Source organism: Macaca nemestrina, chromosome 3 (assembly GCF_043159975.1).
Source record: "Macaca nemestrina isolate mMacNem1 chromosome 3, mMacNem.hap1, whole genome shotgun sequence".
Lineage (NCBI taxonomy): Eukaryota > Metazoa > Chordata > Mammalia > Primates > Cercopithecidae > Macaca > Macaca nemestrina.
Window position 1 is genome coordinate 49,095,201 of NC_092127.1, and position 22,510 is coordinate 49,117,710.

General features: G+C 40.3%; 2 protein-coding genes and 1 pseudogene across 13 annotated transcripts in view; 2 read left to right on the plus strand and 1 right to left on the minus strand.

The window, feature by feature from the left end:
• LOC105493277 (short coiled-coil protein) overlaps positions 1-22,510 on the minus strand; it is a 44,729-nt gene that overhangs the window by 18,667 nt on the left and 3,552 nt on the right. The gene's annotated exons all lie outside the window — the stretch shown is intronic.
• The window catches only part of LOC105493279 (uncharacterized), a 96,032-nt gene that overhangs the window by 9,310 nt on the left and 64,212 nt on the right, over positions 1-22,510 (plus strand). The window contains exon 3 of one of the 12 annotated variants that reach the window (XR_011620950.1): positions 8,575-8,705. The exons of 10 other annotated variants lie outside the window; for them this stretch is intronic. The gene's annotated coding sequence lies outside the window, so the exon portion shown is untranslated. Of the gene's footprint in view, positions 1-8,574; positions 8,706-21,806; positions 22,191-22,510 lie in introns of those variants that run through there. One more of the 12 variants, XR_011620954.1, reaches the window with a different exon arrangement.
• LOC105493278 (large ribosomal subunit protein eL14-like) lies at positions 2,112-3,681 on the plus strand (annotated as a pseudogene).

Below are 22,510 nucleotides of genomic sequence, written 5' to 3' on the forward strand. Positions count from 1 at the left end.
AAACAAATTTGATCAGTCATTTTCATTTATTTGTTCAATAGGCAGAGGAAATGTAAGAAATTACCCATGTACTTTTAGAGTTTCTCAAGCAAGAATTGCAAACGATTTCAAGGTCCTTATGGAATCAACCTTTGGACTTTAACATGAAAACAGAAATAGTTAGGAATGATTCTGTGCAGTTTCGGTGCTGTGAAAGGAGAATAAAAACTCAAGACTCCAATTCACTCTGCCAGAAGGAAAAAAAATAAGCTGAAAGCTGAGTCATGCAAGAAGCTGCCTTTCCTTCTGTTTTTAAGCAGATAGCTACGTATAAAAGGTTAAATATCTCTATAGGTAGCTACTCTATGTTCACCCTATCTCATGTAAAGTGCCGATTTGCTGCGCACAAGATGAATACGTCATTCACCATTCCCCTACCTGTGCCTTTTCTCCAGTGACATGTAGATTACTATACCCTCGCTCTTCCCTCTCCAGCCCACTTTTCCCCTTTAAATACTGAAGCTCTCAAAGTCATCCTTGGATAAAGGAACAGACCACAGCCTGTTTCTCTGATTCTGTGTTCTTTTCTTCCACGTGTGTCCTTAACCTTGGCAAAATCAACTTCTAAATTGATTAAGACCTATCTCAGATACTTTTTGGTTTACAGTCCTTATTTTTCTCTAGATAATATTTTCAATTAGCATTTCCCCCAGAATTGGTATTTATACCTCTGGTTGTACAAGATGAATTTTTAAAAATAGTTACATATTTATTTTATTATAATATGAATAATACAACTAATTCTCAATTCACAGATGTTAACATGTTGCTTAGAATAAAGCTAGGTTCAAAACTGATTTTAATTAAATGGTTAATTTAATGTGGCAAAAATCATGATGTTGGAATGCAAATGACTGGTTCAGAAAACTCTGATCTACCAACAATGTGACAAACATTGGTTTGAAGAAGAAGAAACCTGGGTTCTTGCTCTGGCTCAGCCTAGATTCAATTCATTCCATTCTTTACTCATTTAAAAGTTTAGTTTTGTGTCTATCGTGAGCTAGATATTATGCAGCATTCAAATATTTGAAATTAACCATCAGACTGCGGGGAGTTAGTCACTTTCCTGTCCACCCCTGTTTCCTCAAGTGAGGGCTTGGAAGAGAGTTCATTTAGCTTCTTAACATGGTGTAAAATAACATTAAGAACTTTATCAAACAACACTACCAGTGAGTTAGAGTGAATGGTTCCCCAGATTTAAGAGTCAATCTTTGCTGGTAAGATTGTGTCTGACCATCCAGCTTTTGGCACTCTGCCTGTCACAGGTTCTCAAAGTGTATTTCCTGAGTGAGTTGTCATTGAGCCACCTCATTCCAGCATTTGTGATTTTGTGATTCTGTGATTCTCTAAACACGAATCTATATTTTCAGTCATGTCAGCTGGGTACATGTTCACTAAAATTTTATAAAAATAATCTGGCTTTAGGCTGGGCACGGTGGCTTACGCCTGTAATCTTTGGGAGGCCGAGGCGGGTGGATCATGAGGTCAGGAGATCAAGACCATACTGGCCAACATGGTGAAACCCTGTCTCTACTAAAAATACAAAACTTTGCAAGGCATGGCAGTGCGCACCTGTAGTCCCAGTTACTTGGGAGGCTGAGGCAGGAGAACTGCTTGAACCCAGTAGGTGGAGGCTGCAGTTAGCCGAGATCACGCCACTGCACTCCAGCCTGGGCGACACAGCAAGACTGCATCTCAAAAAAAAAAAAAAAAAAAAAAAAAATCTGGCTTTAAAATCAGGATTAATCATATGTGTCTGGAATGATAAAGGAGATTCTGTTTTTAACAAGCATAAAGTAATTCTCTGAAGAGCATAGAAGTCAGGGTTATAGTGATAACTAATACTTTTATTTATTTATTCATTTATTTATTTATTTATTTATTTATGAGAAAGGGTCTTACTCTGTCACCCAGGCTGGTGTGGAGGGTCTTGCTCTGTCACCCAGGCTGGAGTGCAGTGGTGCGATCTCGGCTCACTGCAACCTGCACCTCCCGGGTTCAAGTGATTCTCCTCCTCAGCCTCCCGAGCAGCTGGGATTACAGGTGCCTGCCACAACAACCAGGTAATTTTTGTATTTTTAGTAGAGATGAGGTTTCACTATGTTGGTCAGGCTGGTCTCGAACTCCTGACCTCAAGTGATCCACCCACCTGGGCCTCCCAAAGTGCTGAGATTACATGCGTGAGCCACCATGCCTGGTCAATAACTAATATTTTATAAAAGAATGCAACTGGCCTTCTTCCTTCTTGCCAAACGCCACCAACATGGTGTTCAGGCACTTCGTGGAGGTTGGTCATGTGCACTACATCTCCTCTGGACCTCGTGCAGGAAAATTGGTCGCAACTGTAGATGTTATTGATCAGAACAGGGCTTTGATTGATGCACCTTGCACTCAAGTGAGGAGACAGGAGACAGACCATGCCTTTCTTTTTTTTTTTTTTTTTTTTTTTTTTTTGAGACAGAGTCTGGCTCTGTCTCCCAGGCTGGAGGGCAGTGGCGCAATCTCGGCTCACTGCAGGCTCTGCCTCCTGGGTTCACACCATTCTCCAGCCTCAGCCTCCCAAGTAGCTGGGACTACAGGCACCCACCACCATGCCAAGCTAATTATTATTATTTTTTCTTTTTTTGGTATTTTTTGTAGAGTCAAGGTTTCACGGTGTTAACCAGGATGGTCTCGATCTCCTGACCTCATGGTCTGCCCTCCTCAGCCTCCCAAAGTGCTGGGATTACAGGCGTGAGCCACCGCGCCCAGCCAGACCATGCCTCTCAAGTGCATGCAGCTCACTGATTCCAACCTCAGGTTTCCACACAGTGCCCACCAGAAGTATGTCCGACAAGCCTGGCAGAAAGCAAATATCAATACAAAATGGACAGTCACACAATGCGGCCAAGAAGATTGAAGCCGGAGAAAGGAAAGCCAAGATGACAGATTTTGATCATTTTAAAGTTGTAAAGGCAATGAGGAACAGAATAATCAAGAATGAAGTTAAGAAGCTTCAAAAGACAACTCTCCGAAGGCTTCTCCCAAAAAAGCACCTGCTGTGAAGGGTGCTACTGCTGCTGCAGCTGCTGCTAAAGTTCTAGCAAAAAGATAACCACTGCGGGCAAGAAATCTCCAGCTCAGAAGTTTCCTGCCAAGAAAGCCACAGGCCAGAAGGCAGCGCTGCCTCCAAAAGCTTAGAAGGGTCAGAAAGCTCCAGCCCAGAAAGCACCTGCTCCAAAAGCATTTGGCAAGAAAGAGGTGATTAGAAAAGTAATAAAAGTTCTATTTGGGAAAAAAAAAAAAAAAAAAGAAAGAAAGAAAGGAAAGGAGGCACCCGAGTTATAAGCAAGGCTCTAAAATGCTAGACTGCTTATGGATTTTAAAAATTGCATTATACAAACATGAACCTTATAGTTTTGTTTCCCTGGTAACCATTTATGATAAAAATAATCAACTTGATAGAGTTCCTCTGTCAGCTTTTGTCAAGATCTGGGATGTTATCCTACAGCTGACCCTTGAATAATGTGGGGCTTAGGAGGTGCCAATACCCTGTGCAATGGAAAATCCATGTATAACTTTTGACTTCCCCAAAGTGTAATTGCTAATAACCTATGTTGACTGGAAGCATTACCAATAACATAAACAGTCAGTTAACACATATTTTGTATGTGTATTGTATTCTTACAATAAAGTAAGCTAGAGAAAAGAAAATGTTATTAAGAAAGTAATAAGGAAGAGAAAATACATTTACTTTTCATTACGTGGAACTGGGTCATCATAAAAATCTTCATCTTGTTCATCTTCATATTGAACAGGTTGAGGAAAAGGAGGAAGAGAAGGGGTTCGTCTTCCTGACACAGGGGCAACAGAGACAGAAGAGATGGAGGAGGGAAAGGGAGGAAGGAGAGTCAGGACACTCAGTGAAACTTTATGAAAATACATTGTAATTTCTGTCTGACTTTTTGCTTCTTTTCATTTCTCTTAGAATGTTTCTATATGGTAACACCTTTCTTTCACTGCTTTAGTTTCAGTGCCTGTGTCAAAGAAGTTTCAGTGCCTGCATCATAGAAGGGTCCATGTCATTCTTTTTGTCCAAGAAGTCAAAAGCAGTCTTGAATAATTGGAACCCCTCTGCCAGATTGTCTAACGTCAATTTGTTTTCTGGCACTGCCTTTTCTATGTCTTCTTTCTCATCAAGCGGCACTGGTTTGGAAGCACCAATCTCCACCACATCTTCTTCTGTTAATTCCTCTGGTGTAGTGTATATTAACTGTTACATTTCTCTAAGATCCAGATCTTGAAACCCTTCACTTTTCACTTTTTTTTTTCTTTTTTTCTTTTTTTTGCCATAGCCATAATATCGTTCATGATTTCTTTGATTGGCTCTGTGGTAAATCCTGTGAAGTCATGCACAATATCTGGATAGTTTTCTCCAGCATGAATTTATTATTTCAATCTTGATGACCTCCACACCTTTCTTTTTATAACAACGATGACACCTTCAATGGTGTTATCATTCCAGACTGTCATGATACTCTATCAGAGTTCTCTTCCATGGCATTGACAATCATTTCCATTGAGTACCTTGTGTAATAAGGCTTAAAGATTCTTAGGAGCCAAGGATCTAGAAACTGAATTAAAGACATTGTTTTTGGGGGCAAGTAGACCACATTGACAGCTTCAGTGTTGAATTCATGGGGTTCTGGGTGGCCAGAGGCACTGTCCAATATCAGAAAAAAATTTAAAGGTAGTCCCTATGGGCAAGGTAATTCCTGACTTCAGGGACAAAGCACCGATGTATCCAATCCAGAAAAAGGGTTCTCATTGTCTGGGCCTTCTTGTTGTACAACTATAAGACTGGCAGCTGATGTTCTTCTTTTCCTTTCAAGGCTCAGGGATGAGCAGCTTTATCGATAAGGGCAGTCCTGATCATACCCCCCCCCCTGCATTTGCACAAAACAGTAGAGGTAGCCTATCCCCTCCTGCCTTAAATCCTGGTGCTATCTTGTCTTCCTTACTAAGAAACATCCTTTGTGGATTCTTTTTTCCAGAACAGGGCACTTTGATCTGCATTAGAAACCTGTTCAGACAGATATTCTGTCTCCTCAATGATTTTCTTAATGGCATCTGGGAACTTGTCTGCTCTCTCTTGGTTGGCAGAAGGTTCTTCTTTCATTATCCTGACATTTTTAAAGCCAAACCTCTTCCTAAAATTATTAAACCATCCTTTGCCGGCATTAAATTCTTCAGGTTTATATCCTTTGCCTTCCTTTTGCTCTAAGTTGTCATATAATGACTTTGCTTTTCCTCAAAGCACATCACAGTTTATAGGTATGCATTTCTTATAGGAATCCTGCATTCCCACAGAAAAACTGCATTTGCAATACTAGACAAAAAGGTATTTTGCAAAAAGTGTAAGTTTTTCATGCTTGCCGGTGTAGCTGCAGCGATAGCTTCATGAATTTCCTTTTCTTTTTTTACAATCATTCTTAAGCTGAATTCATTTATCTTGAAATGATGGGCAACCACAGCTGCAGACTTCAATCTACAATACATATCAAGCAATTCAACTTTTCCTTGTAATATCATGAATTTTCTCTGCTTCTTGGGAGCACTTCCAGCATTCATAGTGGCACTTTGTATGGGTGCCATGGTGTTATTCAAGGTTTACAGTATTGCACTAAACACAATGAAAAACACTAGAGAACCAAAGAAGATTACTTTTTACTGCAATAGGCAATTTACCAGAGAGATGAACTGCTCACACAGAGATGATTAGTGTCCCATGGCATTTTAAGTGGATACTCACAGCACTTAAGCTCACAGCGATAGCAACAGGAAGTGACTGTGAAATTATTACAATAGTACAGTAGGTACTATAGTTAATTTTATGCACTTATGATTTAATACAGCATCTGTACATTTGTTTACATTTCTCTCAACAGCAAATGGTGCCATGTGTGGTCTGTAAGCATGTGCATAAGTTGATAAATTTTAACTTTTTATAATTTGTGCTATTTTATGGTAATAAATAATAACACAGACTAGTATCTACATATGTTTATGCATTTGTGACATACCTAATCTTTTAATATATTTCTAAGCTACGAAGTTTGTGAATTTTTCCAAATTGTCACAATCTCCAAAAATTTTTCCATTATATTTACTGAAAAAAATGCATGCAAGTGGACTCATGCAGTTCCAACCCATGTTGTTCAAAGGTCAACTGCACTTGCAAGCTAACGATTGCCTGTTTCATGAATGCTGGTGGAAGACATGAGGTGTCTGGGTCAGAGTTCAAGGACTCTCTTCCTCCCAGCTCATCATGAGCTTCGTGCTGATTTGTTGCTGTTACCTATGTCTCCCAAGTCCCACAGGGATGAGGCAGAGGGCCCCTGTAGATGCCTGCACATGCAGTGGGTTATGATATAGGAGAGGAACATTGAGTTTGGGGAATCTCTGGCTTTTATGGCAAGTGTAAGCAAGCTTGTTCTTTAACCAGAGAGGCATTACCTCATCGCTTAAAGTTGCTCTCTGCAAACATACCTGAGTAAAGCCTGGTTGGGGCCTATATTCTTGGTATACCAGCAAGAATATGCAGTGACACTCAGGGCCCATCCCAGTGTGCTTCTCCCAGAAACCTCTAAGTTGAATGATCTTTAGTTCTGTGTCAAACTCCTGTTTTTCTTCCTCCTTCCTTATACAGTATCTTAAGGGAAATACTACAAAATGTCTCAGAAGTGTTGGTTGGATATCTAAAGTTTAAAAAGGAAGCATCCACACAAGCTGGAGATTAAAGAAGCATCAGTAGAAGTCGGTGACCATTAACAGAAATATTTTTAAAATAAGTCGGGTAGTATTTTTGTAGCTCTCTCCCTAACCTTTCTTTTCCACTATTTGACCAAACTCTACAACGATAAGAAGTAACAGCCAGGCACAGTGGCTCACGCCTGTAATCCCAGCACTTTGGGTGGCTGAGGTGAGCAGATCACTTGAGGTCAGGAGTTCCAGACCAACTTGGCCAATATAGTGAAACCCTGTCTCTACTAAAAATACAAAAATTAGCCAGGCATGGTGGCTCGGCATGTAGTCCCAGCTACTTGGGAGGCTGAGGCAAGAGAATCGCTTGAACCCAGGAGGTGGAGGTTGCAGTGAGCCAAGATCACACTACTGCACTCCAGCCTGGACAACAGAGCGAGCCTCTGTCACAAAAAGAAGAAGAAGAAGGAGAAGGAGAAGAAGAAACGAGCCTGTCTTCAGCCTGCCTTTAGTTTGTTTTAAAACAATTGCTTAAAATTAATAATTGCCAGTATAGTTAGTAACACTCATCGCAGTGAAGCAAATCATGCCCAGTGTAAAGCAAAGATACGGCCAGGCTCTCTTTTTCCTTCTCCAGTGAAGGCAGAAAGCTAAAGAAAGCCTTGCTACTAAGGGATACGGGCTGTGGCTGTGTCCTGCTCAGAATCAATCTCAGTGTCTGCTCTAAAGGCTGATGACAACTAGTTTAAATCAAGTTCAAGTCCCCTTCAGCCTTAGAAGAAATAGCTCCTCAAGTTATGGAAAGATCCCAAAATTCCTTGCAACTCATTCTTTATTATAGAATTGTGAGCTCTGGAGTTTGCAGATTTTCTTTTTGTACTACATGAAGCACATTATAAGAAAGTATCCTGTAGCTTTCATTTTGGGGGAAAATAGATATAGTCCTCAGAGATATTCTGAATCCATTCTTGTCACTCACAGAAGTTTCTTCACAGGAGATCTCCATGACTCTTTATGTTTCAAGGTATTAATTTCACTTGGAGCATTGTTTCTCCCACCCAAAGAATTTTATGTTAAAATACACTATTTTATTTATTTATTTAGAGACAGGATCTCGCTTTGTCACCCAGGCTGGAGTGCAGCGGCACAATCATGGCTCACTGCAGCCTCAACCTCCTGGGCTCAAGCGATTCTCTTGCCTTAGCCTCTCAAGTAGTTGGGACTACAGGCACAGAACCATGCCCGGCTAATCTTATTTCTTGTAGAGATGAGGTCTCACTATATTGCCCAGGCTGGTCTCAAACTCCTGGGCTCAAGCGATCCTCCCACTTTGGCCTTACAAAATGTTGAGATCACAAGTGTGAGCCACTGTGTTGGCCTAAAATACATTTTAATAGAGTTTTTCCTAACAAGCACCATTGGCCGCAACTGAACTCAGCATTTTAACATTTTCATGTGACGGTCAGTTCTAGATTTGATGTAAAAGGCCCAACGTGTAACTCTTAGCATCACTTTGCAAAACAACAACAACAACAACAAAACCCACTGCCATGCTGCAAGAGATCATTGGCAGAAATGGTGATTACAGTGCTTATCCTACAGGTCTGTCAACAAGATAAAATAAGAAAATCTGAGAGAAGTTGCCTGGCAGGATGTCAGTACTCTTGGCATACCAGCAAAAATATGTAGTGAAACTCAGGGGCCATCCCAACCTGCTTCTCCCAAAAACCTCTAAATGGAATAATCTTTAGTTCTGTGTCAAATTCCGATTTATCTTCCTCCTTCTTTATACAGTATCTTAAGGGAAATATTACAGAATGTCACAGAAGATGTTGGTTGGATATCTAAAGTTCAAAAAGGAAGAGAACCACTTGAGCTGGAGATTCAAGAAGCATCAGTAGAAGTCAATGGCCATTAATAAAAACATTTTTTATTAAAATATTGAATCTGAATAGAAACCTCCTGTATTTCATTTCTTAACTTCCTTGAGGGTAGCAACTGCATCTTCTGCATCAATGTAGCCCCTGCCAAGCATAGCGCCTGAAGGCAGGTCCACAGACATTGGCTGAATAAACGAGTGCTCTGCTCCCAGTCCGTACTTTCTCTGTGTCATAAAAAAGCTGACATGTCTGTGCCGCATTTGAGGATGACACTGGATTTCCACAGTGCCTTTTCGCCTCAGAGCTCATATTACTTCCTATCAAGTTATTTCCCTGCCCCTCATCGCATCCCAGTGAGAAAGCAGAAAATCCTAGTTCCTTACTGTTTCAGTAGTGGCTCTTCACGCTTACAGAACATTAGGCACACCTGGAACATCACCTAGAGGGACACTGACGTCACCTCATCATAACATACGTCTCTGACAACTGTCAGGAGATATTCCAAGTAAACAAAAAGACACCGTGAATGCCACTTAGGGGTTCTACACAGGGAACTGTTAGTGATAAAAGCCTATTTATTCTCTTTGAGATGGTATACTGGTGACCTCTAGTGGCAAAATTGGTTCAAAATCTGCTTCTATTTCCCACAAAATTTACTTCTTTATTAATTCATACTTTAATTTTATCCTTTATTTAGTAACATTCTCTACTTGTGGAATGTTCTTAATTATGCACAATGATTTGTGTCTGTTCATATCCAAGTAGTACAATTTTAGCATTTCACAGAATCACAGAACTTTTGAGCTGAAAGAGTTCTCAAGGGATCTATCAGTCTTATTTCATTACACGTGGAAAATGAGATCCAGAGGAGTCAAGTGGCTTGCCTGAAGCCTCACCACAGTGGGGCGACAAAAAGTCTTCTGACTCTAGCACACTGCCTGCCAGGTAGTAGGAGCCAAGCAACTAAAGAGAAAATGGGATCTTGTTTAGAGTTCCATGCGGAGGAAAAGTATGGACGCTGTCCTATCCCTCACTATTGTATCCTGGGCGTGTGAGGAGCCTTTAATTCACAGGTCTTCAGAGAGAGTACAAAGCATCTGAAGGACCATCCCTGAGGAGCCTCACCCATATCTGCATGGGCATCTAGATCCCATGTCTCCAGCCTGAGTCTGACGTCATATTGGATGAGACTTCTGGGGCGTCTTGAGAGAGTAAATGTATTTTGCGTTTGGAAGAATGTAAATAATCTGTGTCCAGAGGACCAGCTGTGGTGATTTTTTAAGTGGTCACAAATCCTTGACATGCCGTCATAGACATCCTCTCCTACGTTCCTTCCCCTTGAAGCTGAACAGGCTTGGGACTGCTTCCACCCAGAGAGTGTAATGGAAGTGATGCTGTGTGACTTCTAAGGATCAGTCATAAAAAGGACACACAACCTTCCTTGTCGGTCTTAGAACACTTGCTCTAGGGAAAACTAGCCACCAAGAAGAAATACAATTCCCCCCAAACCACTGTACTGGAGAGACCATATGTAGGTGCTTGAAATGACAGCTCCAGCTCAGCTCCCAGCCAGCAGCCAGCTTCCACCGTGGCTGTGTGAGTGAGCCACCTTGGTTACACAGCCTGTCTAACTTCAGATGACTGCAGCCCCCACCTACATCTGACTGCAGCTGCAGGAGAGACCCCTAAGGGAGAACTGCTCAGTTAAGTCCTTCCCGAATCACTGAGTCACAAAATAGTGAGGAAAGTAAAATGGTGTCACTCTGTAACACTAACTTGTGGGGTAAATTGTTACACAGCAATAACGTACAGAACAAATAGTTTCTTAAAGACATTTCTCTCATTCGGTAACAAACACTGGATGAAAATGCAAAATAACATACACATATTAAATACTGGCGGAATTGCAGTTAATCTGTTCAACTTTCATAAATCAGAGTTCTTGGTCCAAATGAATAGGTATTCTAGGTGACAGAAATGTAAGTTCTTCCTCTTTCTTGAAATGGTGATTCCATTTAATAGAATGGTGATTCAAATGGAATGGTGATTCTATTTTAAGAAGGCTAAGTAAATTTTATGAAGTTTTCCAAAGGGAATTTTCTATTTCAGAATCCTAGCGTTTTTCGACCAGGTTTCCCCAAATGAACCACAGAACACAGAAAAGGATGTGAGTGACCACTTTCTGAATTCTCCCAAGGGTGTTTTATAACCAGTACCTTTCTAGATGCAAGGAAATAATTTAATTCATTGCATACAATGAACACCTTTGGAAGGCTTAGTTCCCTCTCAGAACCCAGGCTGAGAAGGCTGGGAGGCACTATAGGCTAACTCAGCCATGCAGTAGCGTTGTCAACTGGAAACTGAAGTTTAGAGATGTTTGCACAATGTTACCACACCAAACCTGAACCAGGGTTTGATTGCAGGGACTTCAACTCTAGAGCTTGGAAACTTAGTCATTACTCAGTGTTCCTAAGAAAAATACTCCATAAATGGGTAATAAACAAGGGAAATATTTGCCCTAGCAGCAATGTTTATATGTGAACAGGTAATGGATTTAGCAGCAATGATTGTAACTATCTGGTAATGCAAATTACAAGTGCGTAAACTCAAAGTTATCTGAGCAAAAGACTTCTTTTTCCTTTTACTTAAAATAATAAAGCTAAAACTTTTTTAAAAAGCATTCAACTCAGATTAGTGAGGTGTTGCTTTATCTCCAAACCTGTAGGCCATCAATACAATAGGGAGTGTGAATCAGGGGAAAGACAGAGGAGCAGAGTTCAAAGGTCAGGCCCCTCTGAGACCAGAGAGAGAAACCAAAGAGAGTAGGAGTGCATAGGTGAGAGAGAGAGAAAGGAAGGAAGGGAGGGAAGATAGAACACAGCAATGGAAAGAAGACACACACCATAGAGAGCACTCAAGAGAGGATCAGAGGCAAGATTACAACAAAGGACACAGTGGATAAAACGTTTGTTGAGGGAATGAGGAAAAGGGGAGAAAAAGAGAAGGTGTGGGGTATAACAAATTAAAGATGCTACTATTCGTCATTCTTTATTAGAATGATGAAAATAATACCAACTACGATGGATTAGGAAAAGTAGTATAGTGAGATGGCAAAGGCAGCTCTGATCTGTGTCACCATTTTGTCAAAGTGGCATATCTGATATGTAGAATTTAAGGTCATAATCCTAATTTGAGTCCCGGCTTTGAGATCCACGTGAAAATATCAATGTTTGGTTTATAAACACCTTATCTCCTTAGGGAAATTAACGTTAACAACTTCAGGAGCCCAGCCACATGGCAATAGGAACATGCATTGTCTACACCCACTTTCATCCAGTGGCATTCACTGCAGGAGGTGCCAGCCTGAGAGTCAAATCAGATGCACTGAACTGACAGCTGGGTACGTAATGGGTGACTGGATAAAGGAATATTCCACTTTTCCTCGTTGATTGCCCTTCCCTATCTCTACTGGAGAAAAATTTGAAGACAAATTTACTGGAGAAGAAATGAAGTGAATATAAGTGTAAATTTGAATAATTCAAGGCAGTAGGAATAGAATCTCTGTACACCTGATTTCCATATATAAAAGATTTTAAGGCTGGGTGCGGTGGCTCACACCCATAATCCCAGAACTTTTGGAGGCTGAAGCAGGCGGACCACTTGAGGTCAGGAGTTTGACACCAGCCTGGCCAACATGGTGAAATCCTGTCTCTACTAAAAAAAAAAAAAAAAAAAAAAAAAAAAAAAAAAATTAGCCAGGTGTGGAGGCGGGCTTCTGTAGTCCCAGCCACTCCAGAGGCTGAGGCAGGAAAATTGCCTGAACCTGGGAGGGGAAAGTTGCAGTGAGCTGAGATTGCACCACTGTACTCCAGCTTGGGCAACAGAGCGAGACCCTGTCTCTAAATAAATAAATAAATAAAAGATATTAAGGTACTATGTATCTCTTCCTTTTTTCCTTTTCTAAGGATATACTGAGGATTATAACTTAATAAATTGAGAAAACGTAAATCTATTCTGATATAAATAAATAGTTTGATGTGAAATGAAATATTTATATAGTCTCAAAATATCTCCCTCTAAAATACTTGCTAATTACTGAAGGAAAAATGAGTCAGACACCACCCGTAATCAAGAGCTCAAAGTAAACCTCACTGGTAAAGGGAAAATAGAAATTATATACCACCTGACAGTATGCAATGAGAAGAAGACAGTATCATTCTGTTATATTCTTGCCAAACTTATTGATCATGAGGAAACATCAGAAAACACAAACTGAGAACCATTTTACACAATGACTGCTCTATAATCTTTTAAAGTTATGAAAGTCAAGGAAAGATGGAGGAAGTGTTCCAGATTGAAGGAGATGAAAGTGACGTGACAGCTACATGCAACATATGATTTTAAACTGATACTTTTTGTAAAGGATATTATCAAGACAACTGGTGAAGCTTCAGTGGGCTTTGAAGATTGGGTGAGAGTGATGTAGGGATGCCATTTTCCTGATGATATTGGTTGTATTGTGGTTACGAAGGAGAAGTCTTTGTTTGTAAGAAATACACACTAATGTATCTAGGAGTGATAGAGCATTGGCAACTTTCAAATAACTTAGGAACAAAACAGAATCTTTTTTAGGTTACTTGAAAATTTTCTATAGTTTGAGATTATTTCAAAATAAGGGATAAAATGCAAAAGACCTGACGGTGCTGAAGGGTGGCATTTACAATTTGTGCCATGTCTCCTTTACTCTCCGCCCTCCATGCATGCCTTGAATATCCTGTAGCTAAATTTGCCACTTTCTACATTTTATTTTTCCTAAACAACTTTTCACATGCATCACCACAGTGGTGTTGTGATAGATGTCCATAATCCAACCACTTATATTTTCACATGCTTCTGAAAATTATCACCCATGTTAGGATTAATACCTTAGTTCTATATATTAGAAAAACTCTAGTATTAATCTCATTTTTTATGAAAAACATTGCATAAATGTAACATGAAAATCCAATAACCTATAATCCCTTCACACTAATATATACATTTTTCCAAGTTCCCTTCCCATTCTAGTCCATATATATAAATTACTTTTGCATGGTTGTAATCACAACATAGATACAATTTTATATTCTATCTTTCATGTCGGAGCATATTCCAATATTGGTAGAGAGCCTCTGGGCTCTTCTTGCCCTCTGATTCTATGATTACATTTTTGAAACAATGACCTCATAACATAACTAGAGGACCATATTTCATTATTCAATACCTGCAATGAAGGCACCTTATTGCTTCTACCTAGTCAGTACAATGCAGAAATGCTATCTATCTAGTAATTTCAATTCTGATGCATTGTCATTTGACAGAGGCTTTGAAGTCACCTAGACCTGGGCTTGAATCCCAGCTCTGCATTGTTCAAGGTACTAAACCTTTCCGAGCCCAGTTTTCAATCTGAAAAACAGGGAAAATATCAATAGCATGGTATTTGTGTGGATTGAGATAATGCATATAAATTTTTTAGCACAGTGCCTGGCATACAATAAGTTTTTAATGAATGCTTATTATCATTATTCACCTAAGAGACTGTATTAGTCAGGGTATCATTGTTCTAAATCATTGTTTTTTGTACATATATATGATGTATAAGCTGGGAGGCTGGGCCAGTCTCACCTTCTTACATTTTTCTGCCTGCTTTATATTCCCTGGCAGCTGATTAGATTGTGACCACCAGATTAAGGGTGGGTCTGCTTTCCCAGTCCACTGACTCAAATGTTAATCTTTCCAACACCCTCACAGACACACCCAGGATCACTACTTAGCCTCCTTCAATCCAATCAAGTTGACACTCAGTATTAACCATCACAGAGACACATGACTAGTTAGTAAAGTGTGGGGTCACTCCAAACATTTGAGACTCTTGGTTTTATTTGTGATAAGTGATGATGGGTTGCTTTTTAGATAGAAATAAGTATCCAAATAGTTAACTAGGATTTCCAAAGAAACCACCTGATTTTCTAATTGTCACCAGAATTGAGAATCTACAGGAAAACTAGAATGACATTTGATTAATCATTCTTTCCGACTCCTGCATCAATCTGCCTCCCTCAAAAAGGTTTAAAAAAAAAAAAAAAAACCCTTAAGGGTGTAATCATTGGAATATGCAGTTTGCTTTTTAAAAATAATCAATTAGTTATGAATTTGTCTAATTCCTTTCACAGTCAAATGATTACACGTTACAGAAAAAGCATAAATGTCCCAACCTACAAAATGGACAAATAGAAGAGTTACTGTTTGTGTTGGTAAAAAAATCCTGAAAAAAAAAACAAAAAAAAACAAACAAAAACCGGTTCTTTGAGAAATTCCTTGAAATATAGGCTCTCCCAGGGCAACTGTATGCTTGACAATCACTAAATATTTCACAGAGAGACACTGGCTGAGAAATGTAGCATTTAGGGGTCAACAGTCACTGCAAACTAAAGAGTCTCTCAAATTATAACATTTTATTACAGAAATTCCATTTTTACAGTATGGTAAAGGGCTCAAAGCAGAAAGGACAGGAATCCACTGTGTCAGTTGAGAAACACTGTACCAGCACAAAGCTCAAGTCATTTAAAATTCCAAAGTAAAAAAGAATCATAAGAAACATTGTTTAAAAAAAATCTTCTAAACATTTTTATAAAGGAAGCTAACCTGGTAACCACAATGAAGATGAAAGTAAAACATTCACATGGAGGAACAAATAATAGTAGAGCCTTTTGTCTGGTAAGAAAAGGTAGTAAAGATTTTCAAGAGGGATAAGAAAAGAAGAATGTGTTTTAAAATACAAGCTTTTCAAACAACTTTTACTAACGTCACACTACCAGCAATGAAAACCACGCATGTGCACAGTCAAGCGCTCTGAGCCAAAGTCATTAAGCTGACAAAGAAACATGTGTATGGAGAAAGAAGGGAACAATGATTAAATGGGGAAGAAAGTGAGTAAGGGCTGAAAAGAGCCTGCTGTTGACTGTGTGCATCCCAAGAAAGCTGGTGGAGGGAAGACCCAGGTCACTGTAACAGAAAGGCGGCAAGAGAGGCTCACTGTTCTTCGAGACCATTCATGTGAGCTACCGCTGAGTCTTTTATGCTCCCACTGTTGAGGACTGAAAATGAATACTAGGCTGGGCACGGTGACTTACACCTGTAATCCTAGCACTTTTGGGAGGCCAAGGCGGGCAGATCACAAGGTCAAGAGATCGAGACCATCCTGGCCAACATGGTGAAACCCCGTCTCTACTAAAAATACAGAAAAAATTAGCCGGGCATGGTGGCATACACCCATAATCCCAGCTACTCAGGAGGCTGAGGCAGGAGAATCGCTTGAACCCAGGAGGCAGAGGTTGCAGTGAGCTGAGATCATGCCACTGCACTCCAGCCTGGCAACAGAGCGAGACTCCGTCTCAAAAAAAATAAAAATAAAAATAAGAAAGAAAAAGAAAGAAAATGAATACTAAAGCCTATCTAGGAAAGCAAAACACCTTTTTCTGGAACAACTTTTACAATAACTTTGATTCTGTGATTAGTGGATATATTCTTTCAGCAGTGTCACTTATAAAGCTTTTGGATCATTTCAAATGTTTATTTCTAGGTTCATGGAGCCCAATAGAAACTGATTCATCTGGTTCGTCCTGTTCTTTTGGGGCCTATGTCCTCCTTCTCTCTGCACCCAGACTATCTTTGAAGGCCAAAGGAACCTTAGAGTTCTCTAAGGAAACCAGGCTTTGACCCTGAAATTCTGAACAAGTCAAGCAGGCAGGAAGCCTGTGAGGGAAAGTGTGTCCAAAGCTGATCCCATCCAACTGGGGCCTTTGTGAAATGAAGGGCCCTGTGTCAGCCACCTTGCCCCCTCTTCAGGAATGCAGACCTGGGACAGGTCAGCATCTTATTAGCTCATGAGCTCAGGTTAATAAAATGCACCCTGATTTTCAGGATCTCCTCTGGATTTCTCCCTGGAAAAAAAATTCACCATAACTGTGAAGGATGTTGTACAAATTTAACATGAGAAAATTCTAACGCCCCCTCCCTTTTTTTGTGATTATTCTAATGACGAAGAAAAAAAACATATAGGCAACCAATGGATGGTTTTTGTCTTTGAAAGGAAGAGTCAAAATATTAATACTTATCCTTTGCTGGGAAAATTAGAGAACGTTCTCGATTACTGAAAACATTAGATACTACGCTAACATGACATTTCTTACGCTTGTTTACTAAAACTAGTTTTTGCTTTATGCTAGATCATTTGTCTCAGTTAAGTGGATTTCTTCTGATTGAAGATTTTTCTGCAGAAAGAGCACTTATAATTTCTAGCAATACATTAGTGACCCTAGAGCCATACCACTCCCAGAAGCTGCTGAGAAGCAGAGTTAATCCCCTTTTTCTTATTGAATCTCTTATGCTCAGTCTCTAAGGCATTTTGCTGGTCCAGGGGAGGTTTTCCTAATGCCACTGTCCATATTATCTTTAGCTTACAGGAACAGATATTTTACTCTGCCAATGGCATTATCCATACTTATATAGATCCCAAATGCCAATTAAGATTTGCTGAAACTTTTTGCCATTGCTGGTGCAATTAATGTACTTGTTTGATTTCACTAAAAACAACATTTCCAACATACTAGAGATGATCTTTTTCGATACCCTTAAGGATATGGGAATAATCTTTTAAATTAGTATTCATAGCCAAATTCATTGGAGGGCGTAAAGAAAAATGACACTGGTGGTAGGGGTTTCTCTGGTCCTGACCAGAACACCCTCAGCCAGCACTTGCCGCATCCTTGTGTACTTATTTAACCATGCCCCCACTCTGGGACTCTCATCTGCACCGTTGTCTCCCAAGATGTCCAGTGTAACCCAGCAAAGCTGGCAATAGTCGCTTGGCAGACACTTGGGAGCGTGGCGCTGGCTGCAAACACTGGCTCCATTCATATCAGAAAAGAAAGGCCTGCTCCCTTTTCACCAACAAGACTCCTGCTATGGCTCAGTGTTCTCTCAGCTGGGGAGCCACAAGTCTATTTCCTTCTTTAGCCCATATTATAATGGAGGATAAGATGAAAAGGAATACAGACCCTTGATACCTTTTACTTAGAGTGCTAACTAATGCAGGGCCTCGTGTCTGATCTTCTGCTTGGCTGAGGGGACGGCAGATGGCCTTCTGAAAGCTTTTCAAACCCCGGCTGCTTTCAGCAGGGCGTGAGGGGGTATTGTTACATTTTCCATATAGTGGTAGGAAGCATCACTGAATAAAAGCACACAACAATTGTGCCACTTCTCTGGGAAGCATATTACAACCTTACAATGAGGGCTAATTGGCCGACACCAAAAGCAGACGCAGACACAGCTTTGAATATTATTCAGGAGAGGTTTTAGAGAGCAGAGTCAGGGCGGAGGCTGAGGCATAAAGGAGAGGAGCGACGGGAAGGACATCGACGGGGAGGCGGCGAGGGCTGGCATGAAGAGGGAAAAGAGTGGCTTCATTATATTCATCAGAAAAGAATCGTGCTCTTGTATAAAGAGTTCGTTCATATCCACCTCCCCTTCCTTATCAGGGGGACGTCAACAGGCAGTCCCAGCTTACAGTGCCATGTCCACAGGACATTGCCGTTACCATGAGAACTGATGTGGCCACATCTCAGAGCCTTCTTTTTTTTTTTTTAGACAAAGTCTCACTCTTGTCGCCCAGGCTGGAGTGCAATGGCGCGATCTTGGCTCACTGCAATCTCCTCTTCCCAGGTTCAAGCGATTCTCCTGCCTCTGCCTCCCAAGTTTCTGGGATTATAGGCAACTGGCAGCATGCTCAGCTAATTTTTTTTTTTTTTTTTTTTTTTGTATTTTTAGTAGAGACAGGGTTTCACCATGTTGGCCATCTGGTCTCGAACTCCTGACCTCAGGCGATCTGCCAGCCTCAGCCTCCCAAAGTGCTGGGATTACAGGCATGAGCCACTGTGCCTGGCCCAGATCTCAGAGCATTTTAAGAAACTTTTGTGTGAGCTCCTTGAAATGGGCAGCGGAGGAAGGAAAATGTACTGAGTACTCACTTTATGCCAGGCTAGTTCAAGACACCACCTTTATTATCTCATTTAATCTTCAAAACAATTCTGAGACTTATTCTTATGATCATTTTGCAGCTGAGGGAATGGAGGCTCAGGGATAGTAGAGAGCTTGTACAAAGTCTAACAGATTCAAATCCAGGCATTCCTGACTTCAAAGTTCAAGCCCTTCCTGCCACACTCCCCTGTGCCAATTCTTCAAATAACCAGGTCCTGCCTACTACCTGGCATATGACAGTAGGTGCTCAATAAATGCGTTCTGAAAACAGAACTAAACTTACCCAGAAGTGTGGATAGAAAAGAAGCTCTAAAAAGTAGAGACCATTTAGGAAAGCCAACCCTAGAAGTCAACTCTCAGCCAGGGGCTGACCTGCCTAAACCGGCACTTATCCCAACACACACAACTTCCATCAGAATTCTTTAATCAAAAGATGTTAACCCATTCAATTTGTGCTAGGTGCTGGGAATACAGGTATTTGAAAACCCAGGCTGTGTTTTAGAAGCTCGCAGTCTGTTGAATTGTCTGTTCATATGCTATGAAAAAAAAATGCAGATGGAGATAAGTTAGGGGTTCTCAGAAAGGAGAAAGGAAATCTAACTGGGAAGACCAGGGAAAGCTTCCTGGAGAGGCATTGCCTGAGTGGGGTCTGAAAGGGGGAGTAGGAATTGGCCAGACAAAGAGTAAGGTGGGTAGTGTTATTCCAGACCAAGTGAGAAGCAGCACAGCGTCCAGAGGCGTGAACTAGGCACTGTGTAGAGGGAACATTAAGTGTCTCCTACTGAGCTCAAATGGTGTGGCAGGAAATGGCACTGAAAAGATAGGGAGAGCCAGGTGCTTCAATGCTATGCTCAGTGAATCGGACTTCATCCTTCAGGGGCTGCGAGGCATTGGCTGTTCCCTAGAGGCAAAGGTGGTGATGTGGCCAATGTGGAGGGTAGATTTGAAGGGATAAAATTTGAAATAAGATAAACCACTGGGAGGTGGGTGCTGTGGTTTATGTTGGGGGTAATAAGGACCTGGTGAGGGAGGTGGTGGCAGGGATGGAGAAGGCCAGATTTATTTCAGAAATATTTCCAAGGTCAAATCAACAAGAATCGCCAATTGATCAGATTGTGGGAAAGAAGGAAGGACATATGATTTCTAGCTTTTGTTACTAGGTGGATGGTGGGGCCATTAATTAAAATTATGAATATAGGAGTGGGAATAGACTGGGGGGAGAGGATAAGTTTATTTGACCCCTGGGAGATACCTAGGCAAGCAATTGGATTATGAATCAGAAACTCAGAAGAGAGGTGAAGACAAGTGATAAGATATGAGAACAGAAGTCTGAAAATAGTTTTCCTCTGCAGTCACATCTGTCCTGCAGATGTGCTTTGTTTGGATCTCTGTGCTATTGTTTTTAAAATTAGGATTAGGTGAAAAACATGGAAAAACCAGGAAATTGTACAAAAAAATGAAATATCCAGTGTCTCTTAAAGTTTCCACTTATTTGCATTTCTGTCCCTCCATGACAATAGTGAACCAGAAACAGAAAGCGGCTCTGCCTTTTGAGCCGGGCACATGCTCTCCAGGGAGCCTCAACCCTCAACCCTCCTGGCTGGACCCAAGGCTCAGTGTTGGTTGTCATTCTATCATCACAATTGCTCTGTTGTTTTCTTACTGCAGAGTTAAGAGGAAAGTAAACTATGTTGTTCCCTTACTTCAGTCAAAAGTGGAAAATGCAAGAAAACAAATATCCCAATTTAAAAATGGGTAATGAGCCTAAATAGATGTTTCTCAAAAGAAGACATACAAATGGCCAATGGGTATATGAAAATGAGCTCAATACCACTAATCATCAGAGAAATGCAAATTAAAACCACAATAGATAACATCTCCCAACTGTTAGGATGTCTATTATCAAAGTGATGAAAGATAACAAGAGTTGGCCAGGATGTGGAGAAAAGGGAATCCTTGCACACTGTTGGTGGGAATGTACATTAGTACAGCTACTATAGAAAAGTGTGGAGGTTCCTCAACACATTAAAACTAGAACTGCCATATGATCCAGCAGTCCCACTACTGGGTATATATCCAAAGGACTTGAAATGAGAATATTGAAAATGTGTCTGCATGCTCATATTCATTGCAGCATAATTCACAATAGCCAAGATACGGAAACAACCTAAATGCCTGTCGACAGATGAATAAAGAAAATGTGATACATACAGTGGAAGAATTCAGCCTTAAAAAAGAAGGAGATCTTGCCATTTGTAACAACATAGATGAACCTGGAAGACATTATTTAGCCAGGCACAGAAAGACAAATACTATGTGATCTCACTTCTATGTGGAATGTAAAAAAGTCGAACTCATGGAAGCAGAGAGTACAATAATGATTATCAGAGGTTGGATGGTGAGGATATTGTGGAGATGTTGGCCAAAGGATACAAAATTTCAATTTGACAAGATGAATAAATTTAAGAGATCTTTCGTACATCATGGCAACTATAGTTAAAAACAATATATTGTATACTTAAATATTTCAAAGAGAGTAGATTTTAAGTGTTCTCACCACTAAAAAAATAACTATGTGAGGTAAATTATACGTTCATTAGCTTGATTTAGACATTCCACTACATATATGTATATATATATAAAATATGTATATATAGCCATTCCACTACATTATATATATATAGTACACCATAAACCATAAACATATACAATTTTTTTTTGTATTTAGTAATAAGAAAGAAGTAGAAAATGAAATCTAGTCCAAGAAGACTGTGCCTTCTAAGGAAAATAGTGAGAAATGAAGAATGTTCCCATAAATTTAACATGCAAACAAAGTATGTCCTTGAAAGAATTAACCTTGAGATGCCATTGTGAAATAAACCATAGTAAGAGCAGTGTCTGGTATATGTAAAAGATGCATGATGAAAAATTTGATAAACTAAAAACAGAATTGAAATGTTAATAGCTTGTTTTAGAAGTTGTGAAAAAAATGATGATATACCATTGCCTCTTTTCCACATACACATTGCCTGGCCCTGAAGGTGTTTGAATTTGCAATTTCTGTTTTAGAGTCACTGGGATACAGCAACGGGTGGTGAGACTGGAACTAGGAGTAGATAGGATCATCCAGAGAGTGTGTCCAGAGAGAGAACAGTAGCCAAGGACAGTCTTGGGGAAACGCTGGAGGACACAGGTTCCCAAAAGAGCCTGAGATGAAAGATGAAAGAGGCTGAAGAGGAACCTGAGCTGTGCGGTGGCATCAAAGCCAGGGGAGCGGAAGCATAGGAAGGAAGGAGAGATCAATGCCTTCCAATGTCTTTTGTCCTGCACTGTATGGCTCCCACCTCTAAGGTCCCAGCAGTTGGGCCAGTTCAGCTACAGTACAGTTGAGACCAGAGATTCCTAAACTATCTTTTGGTTTATGGTGCCCTTAGTGTCTCAGTAATTTTTTCATAGTGCTCCAAAGCCAAGAGAAACACCAAACAGTTCCATATATTAAGTGTTTAGATTCAAACATCTTATTAACATTGTTATGTCTTAAAAACCTAGTAGGCATTAAAAAAATTACTATACCCAAATTGAAAGAAGATATATTTTTATTTCATTCTTAAAGGAACACACTTACTTATGGGATGTGTGCACCCGTTGGGCACTGCATAACTTCTCCAGCCTTCTCAAACTGCCACCCTTACTCCCTGTTCTACAACTGACTTTCATACAGAACTTGCTTTTTATCACGGCAGTTGCAGCCAACCCAGCATTGAAAGAGATGA